Genomic DNA, 14,911 nt, shown 5'->3' on the forward strand with positions numbered 1-14,911 from the left:
AAACATGAGAAGTGAAAACTTTGCTCTGTGGCACTCAAGACACCTCTCCCATTCAGGGCCCAACAATTCATACATGTATTTACATTTTTTATATACACTAAAATTTTATAGCTTATTCTCTTTGGAAAATTTTTAATGTTGTTAAACCTATAAACTTTTATATATTTTACCAATTTAAAAAATCAGACTTTAATCATTAAAGATTAAATTAACATAAAATTTTACATAATTGCGTACGATGTAATAAAATTTTAAATTGGGACATATTCAGAAGAGAGTAATCAGGTGGTTACTTCCCAAAGATGATTCAGACAGTCTTCAAACATAGAAGTGAGAATTTGGGAGGGAGAAAGAATAAAACTATCACATAAATGACCCACAGGCTGTATTCTATCTTCTTTATCTGGAGGCTATAGTTCCTGAAACAGACAGTAAAATTGAAACAGTTGTGCTCCGTTTTCTTGATTTCTTTGGCAACCATGACCTCAGTATGCTCTCAAAGGTTACAATTCTCCAAGGGGAAGAGCAGGCTATCCTAAGGACTCTTCTGGGTCAAAAATGCCCCAGGAGGTACGAGTTTGCCCCTGAGTCAAATAATAGTAAAGATTAGGAGAGGGAGGTTTAGAAAGAGGGTGTAGGATCAAATGAAGCAGAGAAAATAGGAGCTCCTCTAACTCTACTGCACAGTGACATCACGGCTAGCACATACCTGAGCTTCTTATCAAATCAGAGCCCAGAATCAGCTCAACAACCTCCTTCTTCCTTTCTGTCCCTCCCAGACCAGAGCCCATGTTGAAAGCAGAGTGTTTTAATAGACTGAAGCCAGCTGGAGAGGTTAAGTGAGTCACTCTTCTATGAGAATTTAGGCTAGGAAAAAGAAAAAATGTAGCATGTGTGCTAGGAGACTCTCCCTAGATTGCCTTGGAGCCATATGGAGAACCAAAACTTGGTCACACATTTCAGAAACTAACATTTATCAAAGCACCACCTGCCTTGGGGCTCTGGTTTTCTACCTACTTCTACCATCCTAAGTCTATGTTATCCACCCCAGTGAATTTTCCTTGGTGTATTCATGTAGTATTGGGGGACAGGATTGTTTGGTTTTATAATTCGTATTCCCTCATAAAGTTGAAATTTTTAGGAGTTACCCCTGGCCTGAGAGATATGAAAGAATGTATTGTAACTTTAGGGCAACCGGCGTTTCCATAACTCTGGTTGGTGTATACAAACAGAACGGGAGAGGAAGAAGGGGGAAAGTGTTCTGTTATGTTGTACTTTACAAAGTTTATTTCTTCCCTCTTCATTTATAGGAAAATAGATACTTTGTAAATCTTCAGACTTGCTGTAGGCTTCAGTGTTTAATAAGGTAAAGGATATTGGATAGTTTTTCAAAGCACATCACAGCTAGAATAAAATAACCCAAGTATTAGCAATTTGCATGCTCTATATACAGTTGGTGATATTTGTACTGAGTATTTAAACAATACACTTCAGGCATAAGGCTTTGAAACATAAATATAGACACACTCACTGGTTTCTAAGTGTTTCCTGGTCCTTACAGTGATCTGCTTAAGCCTCTTAACGAGACAGAAATCCTATTTGACTGAACTGTCTCATTTTAGCAAAAACATATGATCACTCTGTAGCCCTATTTTAAAGGCTTTGACACATTTCTTTATCTTTCCTGTCTTCTCTCCATATCTGAAAAATGGAAATCTTCAAATGAGATTTAATCTCTCTTAAAATCAATTTAACTGAGCAAACAGCATTGTGCTAGATGTTTCAAAATTTGCATTTTGAACCCTGCTTTCAAGGTAATCATACTATTTTAGAGGAGAAGAAAAAAAGCACATAACTACTACAAGTTGACAAGTGGCTAGAGAAGAGAAAGGGTTTTAGGCAGTGGACTATCTAAAGAGTCATGGAACATCTCAAAGAGGAGTTACACCTTCAAAGGTTGGATTTTGAAGGATGAATGGAGATTCCTCCCAGTAAGGATATTTCAGGTGGAAAGACTATAGTGTTGCCTGTTCAGGAACCATAAACAGCTCAACATGGCTGTCAGATAAATAAAGCATTGCTCAGAGGGGATGGAATGGGGAATCACTGGAGAGAAAACTGGAAAGATTGATGAAGGAGAGATCAGGAAAGCCTAATATGCAACGTTAAGAAGCTTGGACTTCACTCTGTAAAGAACTGGAGGCCTTTGTTGGATTTTAATCAGAAGAACAATTTGATCAGATTTTTTTAAAAACGAAAGTTACATGGAGGCTAGAATAAATTGAGATAAGACTTGAGGATGGGAGATCACTCAAGATACCATTAAAGATTCAGGCAAAAAGGGGTATGAATTAGAGTGGGGAGTGCAAATATGGAGGTAAACTAAAAAGGTAATTTGAGGGTAAAATCTATAAGATCAATCTACAAGTGATTGGAAATTGTGCCAGAGAGTGAGAGAGCTCAGGGGAGTAAGACATGAGCAAGAGAGAGTCACGGATAATTTCAAAATTTCCCACGTCTCCTATTTTGATTTTTCTCCCCGGAAACATCGTGCCTTATGTCCTTGCTACACAAATGTGGTCCATTTATTTACTGGAAGCATTGGTATCACCAGGAATTATCTTGAAAACGCAAATTATTTGGTTTCTTAGCAAAACTTCTGTGACAAGAACCAGGAACCTCGCTCTACAGTTGATTCTCATGCATGCTAAATTTGGAAAGTATAGTTGCATGTGATTAAAACTAATATTCTCTACATCCCTCCCCAAAAAATGCTTCCTTTTCTCCCAGCCATCTCTGACATCTCTATTTCCAGTTCTGCTTCTGCCTGAAGGCTAAACAAACGTAGCCTCTAACAGTGGTGTCAAAATTGGGAAGTGAGCAACCTTTTTCCAATACTGAATTTGAGGCTCAATCCATATGGTCATAGCGAATTAATGATATTGTCGAGGTGTTTCACTGTCCACTTAGTGTAATTCCAATATGGTATGTGCCTGCTTGTTATTGCATTAGACAAAAACACTTACAAAGAATGGACACTGCAGTACTTGAACTCATGTCTATTTTCTCTCCACAGTTCTCATTCTGATACTACCAATAATGGCGGTATCCTACTGTGATATCCGTTATTATAAATGTTTCCATTGTAAACAGTACAGAAAAGAGAAGCTGAACTTACAACACAATAGTGAAAGGATGGAAAACCTTGTTCCTAATTAGACTCTTCAGTTTGAAAAACTCTATTCTTTTCATGAGAGGAAATACTTCAGACTGAGCATCAGGAAAAAGAGATGGTGTATAAGAATTGAGAATAGGAGATTGACAAGCAAAAGGGAATGTCTAATTTGTTGCATTTCTGAATAGAGGTTTTCAGTGTTCTGCCTTAGATTGTTTCACACTATGTACTGTTCCTTCACACTTTTTCTCTCCCACAATGGCAGTTTTTGGAGTTGTAACTTTCTCAATTCATGCCCTTCTTCTCAGTTTATTAATCTATCTCTTCTCTCTGTTTTGAATGAGGTATGCTTTTAAAGAAGTATACTACTTTCTCCCTTTTCAAAGAAACATCCTAGCAAAAAGAAAATGAAGATATCGGCAGAAAGAAAGAAAACAAGGGGAAAAGCAAGGAAGGCGACACTTAGATAAAAGATAATGAAAGCCCCCTATCGGGCTCTTACACAAACTAGCAGGAGTGAGGCAGTGCTGAGAATGCAACAAACAATAAAGGCAGAGCAATAACCTCCACTTAGGATCTTTGAAAGGAGAAAAAATTACACCCTTTCTGCTGCTATGCAGGAGCACCAGGACCACCCAGGAGGGATAAGAAGAGATGGGGCTCCCCCTTTCTTTCACCAGAAAAAAAAAAGATATTGAAAAATATCTTCCAAATTATATAAATGGTAATATGCTAAGACTGTTTCTAAACAGATATTTTGGGAACTCCTTATTCAAATGAGGGCTGTCTCTATCAGACTTGGTCCTGGAAGTGTAAACTCACCCCGAAGATGCTGCCAATGATTGAAACAGCTTGGGATATCTTCCGAGGATTGTCTTCAGGATGCTATTTTCTTTCTCTTGTTCTGCAGTGTTTTGGTTGGTCCGTTTGTTGGTTTGTGTGGTAGACTATATTTATTTTGTTTATTTTATTTTTAAAAGTAGCCACTACAGTGATATGCTATGCAGAGCTCATGGTTGAATCCTGAGTAACTGTCCCTGAGAGGGGCTTTCTTAGAGCCAGTTCATGATTGCCTGACACTCATACAGTAAGAGGCAGTAAGACGGAACTGAGTTCTCCAATGACCGTTGTGACCTGGACTTGTGTTTCAGTCCCAACTCCAGAGGCTTATTTGTGGGATGCACGGCTCCTATGATACACCACCACTCTTCCCTCCCTTTCAGGTATCTCAGAGTGCTGGTTGATCATCCTCTCAGTCATATATAAGTTGGGTTTTGAACAAGGGACAGACAGAATATGTCTACCTACTTTCACGCAAACAAGTCAAGGTATATGATGTTTCTGGTTCACTATTGTGTTTTTTAATCCGTGTCTATTGGTCTTGCAGTTAGTGGAAATACATCCTTCATTACAGAAACAGATTGATCATCACTGCTCAATTTTAGTGGTAGTGCATTTTTATCCTTTCTTCATTTTCTTTATGAGTAATTAATGGAAGTAGGTAAAAGCTCTGTGCATTCAGCATTTTTTTCTTTCCCTATGTTTACATGTATACAGTATCCTCTTTCATTTTTATAAAGTAAACCATACTGAATATTGTTCTGCCTCTCCTTGGGAGTAAGCAAAATAAGTAGGAGTGACAGAATTAATATATATCGTTTAATTGTCTTTAATCCTCACTTGGTTGTGACAGCAAGCTCACCAAAGGATGGGGTATTTTCATAGGCTGGGGACAGCTGTGGAGGCTTCCATATATGTTCAGGAAAGATGCCTCACCTGTGGTCCTTCTGCTTAGCCCCACTACAGTGAAGGAATGACTTGGCTGCATCTTCTGCTTGTGAGGGACATGCAAGCCCTCAGTCTCACCCTGAGGAAGAGAACCAGATTCCCCTGAGCCTGAGTAGAGTTTAGAAGGATAACTTGACTGTTAATCTGGTAGGCAAGTCATGACACTCTAAGAAGTCAGAACCATATGGACAGGGATATGGAAAAACTTAACAAACTGCCATGTTCAGAGAAACAGAAGGTACTAAAAGTTGGAGTATGAGTGACAGAGATATGTGTACCAAATACAGCACACAAATTCAAAGTCCTGGTGCAAACTGTAAAGACCTAGACCAGGGTTGCTCAGTGTGTAGTCTGTGAACCAATTTATCAGAATTACCTTGACTGGTAGCTAAAAATGTAGAATCCTAAGCTCTACCCTAGATCAATTAAATCAAGAATCTTCTGGTAACACCCATCTTTAAGATCTAGCCTAACAACTCTGTAGTGGACTAAATTTCAAAAACCAGTGTATTCTCCATCTCAGGGTTTTAAAAGGATAAATGAGTCAGAATATTGTTTTTTAAAGTTACTTTATAAATTGGATAAACATCAGGTTAACTTTATATAGTATATTTTATAGGTTTTTAAAGCAAATATCAGACCACAGAGAAGCTGTACAAATTTAAAAATATGTATTTATTTCTCTTAGAAACACATTCCTAGCATTGTCTATAAACCGAAAATTCTAATTATTTCTTTCTAGTCACCTCGTTTCAGATGAATAGATTAGTGGAATTCAACAGCTATTAAAATAGAGTCAATTTCCTGATCATTATCAATTAGACTTGCATGCCTTAGTTTCAAAACCTTTTAGTGTTTCCCAGGCCATATCCCTAAGTTTAGTCAATTTTTAATATAAAACCCCTCTGTAATAGATACTGACTTCTCCATGCCATTATTGAGGCCAGACCATTACTGCATTATACCTGAAAACTTCTTAACTGCTTATAGAGTCTCCAAAATTCTACAACATTTTCATCATTCCAACTAATTTGTACGAAAACCTGCATTATACCCAATCTAATAAACTAGGTAACTGATACTGGGTATAACAATTGAAATGAAGGAAAAAAAAGCATTCTTATTTGTAGATGTTATGATTGTACACCTAGAAAACTCAGACGGCATCACTGAAAAGCTATTACAACCAATCATTGAGAACAGTAAGTTACCCAATAGCAAAGTAAATAATTAAAAATCAATAGCTTCCTATAAAACAGGAAAAGACGTTAGGAGAGATAATGAAAAGAGCATCATTCACAAAGTCATCATCTTTGCCATGCCTGAGCAGTGGCAGGATCCTTGTGGGAGGTGAGTGGTCTGTTCTCCAATCCCACGAGGAAGTGTAATGCAGCAGTCCTTCAGCCATGTTTCTTATGTTCAGATTCTGACTGCTGCTAGCTATGTGACTTTAAGGAAGTTAAATGAGCCTATGGGTTTCCTCACCTCTAAAATGGAATAATGAAAAGAAAATATTTAATAGAGTTATTGTGAGGACAATATGTTTTATATAAATGAAACGTATGTTATGACTCTATGACTGTAAAATATTTATACTTATACATAATGGGCCATGGCTACATATATATATATATATATATATATATATATATATATACATATATATATATATATATAGTATGACTACATGGGTAATTCAGTTAGAACAATATCTAGCACAAATGGGAAACACTGAATAAATCCCCATTGTGGTTTTGTGGTTCATGATTTTCTGAAATGACATTAGTTTTGAGCTGGTTACACAGCACAACTTCAGAAATACCAGCATTTGAACCTAATGACTTAAGATTCTTTCCAATCTTAAAATTCTATGGTTCATTGAAATTGTAAATTGATATTTTTATTTCTTATCTCCTCTATAGTTTTTGTTAGCTTGAAGACTGGATATTTCATACATTTTTGTTTATGTTCTCTCATGTAAAACAAATTAAATCTTAAAAGAGGGTAAGGCTAAAAATCTCCAAAACAAGAATCTAATTCCTTTTCACCTGTAAAGTGAATTGAAACTTCTGAAGGGAGTGGCTGACCGGGATGAATAGAAGGAGATCTGTGGATCTATGCTGCTGAGAAGTTGGGCTGAACCATCCTGGTTTAAAAGGAATTTAGAAAAAGTGGAGTGGGGAAATATAAAGAATGTAGGCTCTAGTGCCAAAAAGCCAAGATCGTAATCTAAGCTCCTACATTTCCCATCTAAGGGAATTTAGCAGATCTTACTTGAATCCTTAGCCTCAGATTCTTCATCACAAAAATAAAAATCAAACAGGAATCTGATTCATCAGACTGTAGTAGAGGTAAAATTAGGAACTTGGCCAAAACAAAATATCTTGTGAATATCAAGATTTAGGAGTCTGGTACTCCATGTAAACTTCTGTTTTCTAAAATGCAAAGCCTCCTCAGGTGTCATTACACCTGAAGTTATACCATTACAGAGTCTTCTCTAGGGAGGGAAAGCAATCTCTCCCAGGAATCATCAGCTGTTCACTCTCTTCCCCTTGATAAAAGGAAATCCACGTGCCATGTGAACTCTGATTGCTTGTAGTGAGAAAGGGATAAAAGTGGCCCAAATGTGAAAAGAAGGGGACAAAAGATACCTTCATGATTCATCCAGTGCCTACTTCTATCACTAAAGTATGGAAGAAGGGGAGAGGGCAATAAACAAGGCTTTAAATTTTATATGATTTGCCCAGAAATGCATTTGAGACCTGAAATACATATACTAAACTTTTCCCTGAAGTCCATTTAAATGAAATTTTTCGATATGGGGATTTATATATATATATTTTTTAAATACATTTATTTATTTATTTTTGGCTGCATTGGGTTTTTGTTGCTGTGCACGGGCTTTCTCTAGTTGCGGCGAGCAGGGGCTTCTCGTTGCAGAGCACAGGCTCTAGGTGCACAGGCTTCAGTAGTTGTGGCGCGCGGCTGTAGAGCGCATCAGTAGTTGTGGCATGCAGGCTCTACAGCACAGGCTCAGTAGTTCTGGAGCACAGGCTTAGCTGCTCTGTGGCATGTGGGATCTTCCCGGACCAGGGCTCGAACCAGTGTCCCCTGCATTGGCAGGTGTATTCTTAACCACTGTGCCACCAGGGAAGCTCAGGATTTTTATTTCTATATATTTTCCTCAATTGTGAGAATTATAAATCAAGCAGGTTAGCTATCTAATTGTAAAATCAATACTTTAGGTGTTAAACAATTTAATGAAGAGCCAGGTATAAAAGACAAAGGCTTTTGTGCATGTTAGGTACAACAAAACAAAATAAATTTATATGTAACCATCTTCTTCAATCTACACTTTAAAGCAGGCTAATAAGCTCTCCTCCAGTACCTGTCAGCCTGTATCTAAATATTCTCCCCCTAAACCTAAAAACTCAGCATTGTTCATGTCTATCACCCAAGCCAACTACAATGAAATTCTTATAGAGAAAAATCCTGAAATCTGTCCAAGAATTGAAGGATGAAAATTGAAAATTTATGTGACTACTGTATTATTGCTATTTCAATAGCAATATGTACTATAAACATGTAAAATGATAATGTAGTTTTAAGTTGATTTACTTATATATTTAAATAAATGTTTAAAATCTGTGATTAGTTTGGGTTCTTTAGTGGCAAGCAACAAAAACTAAATCCAGCTAACCAAAGTGAAAGAGAGAGGAGGAAGTGGCCAAGATGATGGAGTACAAAGACCCCGATCTCATCTCCTCCCCACAGCCACACCAAAAGTGCTCTATTAACAGAGCAGTTATTGATGAGAAAGACCAGAAGACTAGCAGAACAGATCTTCTACAACTAAATAAAGAACCACAAGATGGGTAGGAGGGGTGGAGATATGGTGTAGTCAAGACCCATACCCCCTAGGGAGCAAGACAAAAAGAGAATAATTACAATTTCAGAGGTTCTTCCCAAGGAGTGTGGGGTCCAAACCCCACACTGGGCTCCTCAGCATGGGGGCCCTACATGGGGAAGATGAACCACCAGAACTTTTGCCTTTGTAGGCTAGTAGGGCTTACTTTTGGGAGAGCCAGAGGACTGTGGGAATTGGCGACTCCACTCTTAAAAAGCACACATAAAATCTCATATGCTCTGGAACACAGAGTAGGACCCAGGACAGAAGCTATAAATTGAAACGAGCCTGGGTCAGCCCCACTTGCTCATCTTGGAGAGCCTCCAGAAGAGGCAAGAGGAAACTGGAGCTCATCCTGAGGCCATAGACACTGGTGGTGGCCACTTTTGGGAGCACATTCCATCAGAAGGACACTGGTGCTGGCAAGCACTCTTTTGGAATCCTCCATCTAGCTTATTAGCATAGGGACCCAGCCCCATCCACCAGCAGGCCTGCTGCCTTAAGACCTCCTGAACCCACTGTCACCCTGGACCCACCAGATGGCCCAGGATCCAGACCCGTCCGCTATTGTGCTGGCACTAGCCCCTGGACCCAGCCTCCAGCAAGCAGACACCAGCCTAGGATTACTGCATCCCTGCAATCTGCTATGTCAAAACACAGCTCACCCACCAGCAGGCCAGCACTAGGCCCAGGAGCCCCTGGACCCCAGCCCTGCCCAACTATGCCGACACCAGCTTCAGTACACCCCAAATCCCACAGCCAGCCATGTCAGGAACTGGACCTCCCCACCAGCATGCTGACACTAGTCCCAGGACCCCCAGGGACCTGCAGCCAGGTAATCCATGAGCTGGTTCTACTCACCAGCAGTCCAAAACCAGCGGTGGGACCCAAACAGGCCCTGGCCACACCCATCAGTAGGCCAACACAAGCTCCAAGACATCTTGGACTCCTCAGCCAGCTGTTTCAGCATCTAGCCCCACACACCAGACAGCTGACACCAGCTTTGGGACACCCGGGAATAAATATAGGATACACTTTCACCATTTTTATTCAACATAGTATATGAAATCCTAGCCACTGCAATCAGACAAGAAAAAGAAATAAAAGGTATCCAAATATACAGAAATCTTTTGCATCTCTATACATTAACAACAAATTACCAGAAAGAGAATTTTTTTTTAAATCCCATTTACAATTGCATCAAAAGGAATAAAATACCTAAGGAGGTAAACACACACACACACACACACACACACACACACACACACACACACCTGTACTAGGAAAACTATACACTGATGAAAGAAACTGAAGGCAACACAAATAGATAGAAAGATATACGATGTTTATGGAATGAAAGAATATTGTTAAAATGACCATACTACCCAAGGCAATCAACAGATCCAATGCAATCCCTATCAAAGTACCAAGGGCATTTTTCACATAAGTAGAACAAATAATTCTAAAGTTTGTATGGAAACACAAAAGACCCCAAATAGCCAAAACAACCTGTAGAAAGAACAAAGCTGGAAGTACCACAGTCCCTGATTTCCATCTATACTAAAAAGCTACAGTAATATCAAAACTGTATAGTACTGGCACAAAAACAGACAGAGGTCAATTGGACAGAATAGAGCCCAGAAATGAACCCATACTTATACAAGCAATTAATCTACAATAAACAAGGCAAAATACACATTGGGGAAAAGACAGCCTCTTCAATAAATGGTGTTGGAAAAACTGGACAGCTACATGCAAAAGAATCAATCTAGGCCACTTTCCTACACCACAGACAAAAATAAACTCAAAGCGGATTAAAGATTTAAATGTGAGACCTGAAACCATAAAATTTCTAGAAGAAAACATAGACAGTAAGCTCTTTGACATTGTTCTTAGTAATTTTTTTTTTTGATCCATCTCCTCAGGCAAGGGGAACAAAAGCAAATATAAGCAAATGGGACTACTACAAACTAAAATCTTTCACAAAGCAAAGGAAACTATCCACAAAACAAAAAGGCCACCTGTATGGGAGAAGATATTTGCAAATGATATATCTGGTAAGGGATTAATATCCAAAATATACAAAGAACTCATACAACTCAATGTCAAAAACGAAAACTCCTGGGCAGAGGATCTGAATAGGTACTTTCTCAAACATGACATACAGAAGCCCAACCAGCACAGGAAAAGATACTCAACACCACTAATCATTAATGAAGTACAAATCAAAACCACAATGAGATATCACTTCACACTTGTCAAAATGGTTATTATTAAAAGGACAACAAATAGCAAGTGTTGGCAGGGATGTGGAGAAAAGGGAACCCTGTGTACTGTTGGTGGGAATGTAAGTTGGTGCAGCCGCTATGGAAAACTGTATGGAGGTTCCTTTAAAAGTTAAAAATAGCAGTTCCACTTCTGGGTACTTATCTGAAGAAAATGAAAACACAATTTAGAAAAGATATATGTACCTATATGTTCATTGCAGCATTACTTACAGTAGCCAAGGTATAGAAACAACCTAAGTGCCCATCAATAGATGAATGGATAAAGAAGAAGTGGTATATATATATACAATGGAGTATTAGTCAGCCATAAAAAAGAATGAAATCTTGTCATTTGTGACAATGTGGAGGGACCTAGAGGATATTAATGCTAAGTGAAATAAAACAGACAGAGAAAGACAAATACTGTATGATTTCACTTACATGTGGATCTAAAAAACAAAACAAATGAACAAACATAACCAAATAGAAGCAGAGTCATAGATACAGTGAACAAACAGGTGGTGGCCAGAGGGTGGTGGGGAGAGGAAAGAAACAGAGAGATTAAGAAATAGAGATTAAGGTATTAAAAAATAGGGAGATTAGGAGGTACAAACTTCCAGCTGCAAAATAAGTGAGTCACAGGTATAAAATGTACAGTGTGGAAAGTATAGTCAATAACAAAGTAATTTTTTGTATGGTGACATATATAACTGGATTTATAGTGGTGATTATTTTGAAATGTACAGAAAAAACTATGTTGCATAACAGGACTGAACATAATGTTGTATGTCTATTATACTTCAAAGACAAATGAACAAATATACAAGCAAACTCATAGAAGAAGAGATCAGATTTGTGGTTACCAGAGGCAGGGGTTGGGTGGAAATTGGATGAAGGCACTCAAAAGGTGCAAATTTCCAGTTATAAGATAAATAAGTACTAGAGATGTAATGTACACTGTGATAAATATAATTAACACTGCTGTATGTTATATATGAAAGTTGTTAAGAGCATAAATCCTAAGAGTTTTCATCACAAGGAAAATTCATTTTCTATTTCTTTAATTTTGTATCTAGCAGTATATGAGGTGATGAATGTTCACTAAACCTATTGTGATAATCATTTTATGATGTATGTAAGTCAAATCATTATGCTATACACCTGAAACTAATACAGTGCTGTATGCCAATTATATATCAATAAAACTAGATGAAAAAAGTGAAAGAAAAAGATCAGGAAAGAGATTGAAAATAGTGCATTTAGAATTTGAGGTATACCACAGAATCAAAAGGAAAGGGTGAAAAGCATTCCTTAACATAGCAGTCATTGGGTGGAGTGTAGGAAAATGAAATTTTCCTGAGGGACTTGCCTATGGAATATGGAATTCATGTTTGGGTCACACAGATTAGACACAATCTTCTGGGAGCTACAGCAATTAACACTGTATATATGGCACTAACCCCAACAAAACGTGCTCCATTTGCCAGGACAAAGTGGCATCTTGATTGACAGTTCTAGCAAGATTTTGTAGAATAGGAAGGAAAGGTCTCTCAGTGGGAAATCAGAGGAAGGAAAATAGAATCTGTGTAGTCAAAGTCCCCAGATATCCACTGGACTTTCCATAACAGCTTTCATGGGTTCACCAGTGGCCTCATATTTTCTTATAGTCTAAAATTCGTCCCCCATCATAGAGTTTTAGAAGCAGAACTTTCAAAGGTATAGGACGGAATTCTATATATAAGGCAAATTCTCCAAATGGTCCCAGGTGGGTGCTATGGAATATCCTCTTTACCCACTCAGACCACAGCTTATTCCAGGTGAAGTGCATTGTATATTTTTATGCTCAGAATCTCTATTCATTAAAATTTCCATAGTGAATGGATAAAATTAAATCATGTGTTTTTCTGTTTGCGTGCTTTCAAAAACAGACATAAAAATTTATCCGTTTTTCATTTAAATGGTACAGGTGTTTTTTCTGTTATCCCTTTTTAAATTTTTTCAAACTACTAACCATTTCTTACTTTTTACACATTGAAAAAAAAGTATCCAGATATATACCAGAGGTGCCAAGTCACAAATGAAGGATCATGTTAAATAAATTTGAATAGCCACCACTCCACAGGTTTTCCTCTACTTGACAGAATTTGCCAAAAGAAGTTAATTTTAGAATAAAACAAACTTTGGCCTTATATTTTTAACATCTCTCCTCTAACTCAAAGCCTTCACTCTGACTTGAAGAACCAAAAAATAATCTGTTTAGACACATGATAAAAATTTTTGAGATTATAGCTTTACCTTTCCAACACACCATCTGATTGAAAAATATTTAAATGATTAACTGACAAATAGCTGGCTTAGATAATTTTTTTCTACAGAAATTTTGATCCAACAGATAAGATATTTGGATGGCAAAAAAATAACTAAAGTCCCTGAATTTCTAATGCTAGTTCCTCAAGTGATAAGACCATGAGGATGGAGACAGAGAATTGGAAGTATATGTTGATTCCATTTCTTTTACCTGCCACCAGAAAATGTGCTATAAAAATATGAACAGAAACTTTGATCAGCCCACAGAAGACTCAAGTGATATCTTCTGGATAACTTTAGATTTTACTGGTAGATTGAAATGCTTGTTATTCATCACCTGCAAGTATAAAGAAGCATCGCCTGGAGAACAGGGTAAGAATTTTAAAACCAGAGAACCTAAACCCCAAACTCTGTTACTTCAGTGCCAGATATGTGATCCTATGAGTTAATGTGTCTGAACCTCAGGATCCCCAACAATGTCCTATGGGCTTCTTGGAAGGATTAGAAACAAATCTAAAAGAACTAAGGAATCACCTAGCATGTACCAGTGCTAGATGAATGACAGCCTGTGTGAAACTTTTTCACCTTATGAGAAAATTCAGTCACAGGGAGGCAAATTTTGATCCTGATTTTACCTGGAACCCCAATATGAAAGGTGAAACATCCAAGGAAAAACAGACCCTGCGTTGGCCTATGTTTCTAGGGATGCTGTTTATTTGACCTTCTTACTCCAGGCACAGGAACTGACTGTAAATAAAACTTGGGTTTAACAAGTATGAGTTTCTTGCTTTGAATATAACTGATTGGATTTCTTTAACTTGGCACTGCATAAGGCTTACAGAAGTTTTCACTAAGGAAAATGTGGCTCCACATGACAGGATTAACTGCTTACAACTCAGTTATGTAATAACTCCCTACTTCTGGTTTGGGTTCTCTCCGTGTTTTGATGTGTGGCTCGGTGTCATCCACTGATTCACATCTGTGACACTCACCACATCATCATGCCCCTGTTGTGATGGGGCATGGGTATCAGAGCTATGATAAACTAATATACATAAGTTCTAAATTCCTCTGTCTGCAGAATTTCAGTTTTGGGTTTTGGTGGTGTTGTCATTTCGTTTTTTCTTTTAAGGTTTGTATCAGTTACATTGTAGGTATTCAAACCCAACTTGAACAGGTGATTATTAATATATTACTACTTTGAGCTGGAGTTCACTCTATTGCTAGGTAAACATAGCAGCTATAAAAATGGTGTTCCCAGTGGGATGCCTACCCTGTGGGCAGTGCGGTACTTGATGCTCTGCTCATTTTAACTCATTTAATCCTCTGAACAATCCTATGAACTATGTGTTTTATTCACAACTTAAAGATGAGGAAACAGGATTGCACTGCTAAGCAAATGAGATATTCCAAATCACACAGCCCGTGAGAAACAAATCTTGGCTTTGAATCTAGATCCACATGACT

Source organism: Phocoena phocoena, chromosome 5, assembly GCF_963924675.1.
Source record: "Phocoena phocoena chromosome 5, mPhoPho1.1, whole genome shotgun sequence".
In the NCBI taxonomy this organism is placed as follows: Eukaryota; Metazoa; Chordata; class Mammalia; order Artiodactyla; family Phocoenidae; genus Phocoena; species Phocoena phocoena.